Here is a 3,896-nt window from a genome sequence, read left to right as displayed (position 1 = left end):
CTAGTTATCGCTTTATAGTGTAGTAGCGTCATACATATGATGTAGTAAAATCAATTAATCAGAGGATCAAATTAGCGAAAATCCAGCAGAATAACCCGCTCCACCATCCTAGACCAAAACTCCCGAAAACTAGCAGAAAAGGCAGCCCCAGAGAACCCAGAGGTCTGCAAGCTACCAACACAGGTCCTCACTTTTCTCAAACCTAATTCAGGTTGTGCCTCAAGATCAGAGACACGTAGGCATCCTAGTTACTTGCTGGGGTTGGTGTTTTTTGTGAAGAACAAGGTATGACAATTTTTCAGCTGACTTTTAATCCCACTCTTTGCAACACACACAGATGTCGCAAGCTCGCCTTACCAATGCCCAACGTCTGCAAATTTGCAAACACAAGGATGCCAATCGAAGTATGAGCGAGCAGACTTTGGCTGCCAGGGCGACAAAGGAGTTCGACCTCACTAAGGGCGTGACTTAGGCTTCTATCAGCAACATCATCAAGAAACGTGGTGAGCTGGAGGCAATGGACTCTAGCAGCCTCAACGCCAAGCGTCAGCGCCTTGCCCAGCTTTCAGTGGTGGAGGAGGCAGTGGCCTTCTGGGTGCTGCAGTGCCAGCATCGTGGGGTTATCCTCACCGGGGATCTGATCTGAAGGCTCAGAGATTTGCCGAATCACTTGGAATACAGGATGATGCCATCAAGTTCTCTCATGGATGGCTTTATAAGCTCCAGCAACGCCACAAACTCCGTGCTATCTGCATCCACGTCGAAAGCGGATCATTTGATGTGGAGACTTTGAACGAGGCTCTACCTGAGCTGAATACGGTTATTACCTGGTGATGCGTACGTTATGGATGAGACTGGTAAGTTTGGTTTTGCCTTTGTTTCAGATGATTTGCCTTTGCTGACCCAGCTTTCACATGACTTTTTAAAGTATGATACCTGATAGGACGATCGCTCAGACAGAGGTTGAGGGGCACAAAAAAGACAAGGTAAATTGATCTCCATTTGAATTAAGAAACTGACAAAACTGACACCTGTTTCACACGCATCACCGTAGCTTTCACAGCGAATGCTGATGGGTTTGATAAGCTCCAGCCATTCTACATCGGACGAGCCAAAAAGACGCGTGTTTAAACAAGGAAACTTGAGAGCAGTTGGGATTCCTGTACAGGCACAACTTGAAAGCATGGATTTCGGACAGTAATTTTAGGAATGGCTTCTCAATGTTAACAAAGCTATGAAGGTATATTTGCAAATTTGTGCCTAGGGATTCGCCTGTTAATCTTGCAAACATCTGACAGGTGCTTTAGGATTAAGGCAGGAAGGTCCTCCTCTTGATCGACAATGCGCTATCCCGCATTGTGGACGACCTGCAGCTGACCAACGTCATGGTTCAGCCCTTTCCGCCCAACGCGACCTCGGCATAATTGCCGCTTTTAAGAGTCGTTACTGGCGCTACCATCATCAGCACGCTCTGGGTTGCGACAAACGCGGCGATTGGCAACATTTACAAAGTTGACCAGGTTTTCAGCCATGCTGTAACGGGCTAAAGTTGCCCTTATATTACACAGTCCCCGTTAAGTTCACTTGGTGTACTTAAGGGGATGGTCAATTACTAAATTATAGTAATTAGACCCAACACTCGGGTGTGGTGCACATTTGTGACCAACTCTTGTGGATGTGATGCACATGGGGCAATTCACATTAGGAGAGATGACGCTTAGTGTCATCCGTGATGACGGCTAGCGTCATCCGTTACGCGAGGTATCTAGAAAGATACGCTCGCAATACATATTAAATGTTATCTATAGAGAAAACAATTTAATTGGTAAAAATAGGTATTTGAATTTAATTCTATTCAATATAAATCAGTCTGAAAACTACTTCCTATTTTAAGTGTGCACAAGGAGACGGATTACCGCTCCCGTGACGACACTTTACCAGAGAACTTAGTGTGTTGGGTGAAGTCGCTTGTGCGCCCGCCACAACTACCTCACTGCACGCAAGAGAAGCAGGTTTAACCGCTTCCTCGCTGTGCTAAGGTGTGTGTCTAAGTAAAGCGTGGCCGCATTACGACGTGCCTGCCTACAGTTGGTAGCACTTGAAATCCTTCCCACGACCCGCATCTCTGCGTGTGTACGTGAGGATGAGCCTCAATATTGATTGGGCTCATTTTCCCCACCTCTCCGAACATCATCGGGAGCTTGGTGAACAAGCCCTGGCCAGGCTCCTGGGTAGTCCTCCTGAGCAACATGTTGCTCAGTTAGAGCAATTTGAAGCATTCATGCTCGGAAAACGGAGGGCCGCGTCCGAGGCACAGAGACATATTGCGGCGGAGTCCGTCACTCAGACCTAGGATGAGCTGAGGCATTAGCAGGCTCGGAGCGAGGCTCTCAATAGGACTCTTGAGATGCTCTCTGCCCGGCCGCATCAGCCGAGGCCCATTTTGATGGACCCGCCCAAATTCGATGGAACTGCGGCGCACACGATTGTCCACTGGCCTTTAGCCGTGGAGCAATGCGGTGTCGCCCAGCTCATCGAGGACGACAGCCGGATGGTGTCGTACGCCATGTCGCATCTGCGCGGTAAGGTCTCAGAGTGGGCTTACTCGGCGCTTGTGGCGGACAGAAAGGCCTTCCCTTCATGGGCGATCTTTAAGGAAAAGATTCGCGCCATGTACCAGCCGCTGAACAACGAAGTGTTGCTTCGGGCGCGCTTCTTTGGAGCGCGACAGGCGAAGCGATCTATGCAAGAGTTAGTGCAAGAGATGCGCTCGCTGTCGGCGTCCATAACCGTAGGTCCGATTCCGGAGCACATAAAGGTGCCCACGTTTATGAACGGACTACGGCATGGCTCATCGCGACAGGCCCTTTTCAGAAAGGTACCGTCGACGATGAAAGAGGCAATCCAAATTGCCTTAGTTGAGGAGCACTCCTACAGCAGTGCCTCGGCGACAGCTTGGTATAAGCATGCGGCCGAAAGGACAGATGCCACTCCTATGGAGTTGGGCAATGCAGACGTGGTCTGTTACAAATGCGGTAAGCGCGGCCATACGATGGCTCGCTGCTATGCCAGAGTCCCTGCTGGTGCAAAGATGCCCAGCAAGAGGACTCCCTTCCCAAAGGGCGATGGCAAGAACCAGCGTGCGAGACGCATGAGTTCTGCATCGACCACTGAGGGGTCGGGAAATGCAGGAGCGCAGTAGGGGCGGGATGCCCTACTGACGCGGACTCTGAAGCTACCCCTATGTTCAGAGTTGTCAAACAAATGAGGACTATAGTCCCTGAGGTCTCGAAATTTCGGACCTTAACCGTGCTGGTCTATAGCGCTCATGTAAGAGGCTATGACCAGGTGATGACCCTCCTAGTGGATTCGGGTGCATCACCAAATTATGTGAAACTCGCGGCTCTAAGAAAGAGACTGGCGATGTTTGAGTCGCTTTGCCAGGATGACAAGCGAGAAAAAGCGACCGTTCGTTTAGCGAACGGCGCGCTTTATAAGTCTGAGGTTGTTCAGGTAGAATTCGCCTTCAGCTTCAGTGACTTCTCTTGTAAAGAGAACTTCACAGTGCTAGGTATGGAGAGTCCGTATGACCTCATCCTACGCATACCATGGTTTGTAAAACACCAACCAAGGATAGCCTGGCGGACACGCACAGTTGTAAACTCTACACAGGACACCGGAAAGGATGTGCTCCTGCGAGAGGCTTATGCAACTGATGTCGTGTCGAACACAGTTTAGGGTGCGTTGACGGGATGTCAAACGTCACCAATTTCTACCCAGATCATGGAGACTGAGGTAGTGAAGAGGATGATGACAAGTAGTCCTGCGTCCGAAAGTCCTGCACAGAGCCGAGAGCGTGTGGCAGTAGACGGCGAGCTGACAAAAAGTCATGCGTC

This window comes from Bremia lactucae, linkage group LG1 (assembly GCF_004359215.1).
Source record: "Bremia lactucae strain SF5 linkage group LG1, whole genome shotgun sequence".
Classification (NCBI taxonomy): Eukaryota; Oomycota; class Peronosporomycetes; order Peronosporales; family Peronosporaceae; genus Bremia; species Bremia lactucae.
The sequence above is the reverse complement of the archived record's forward strand: the minus strand, read 5'-3'. Positions refer to the sequence as shown.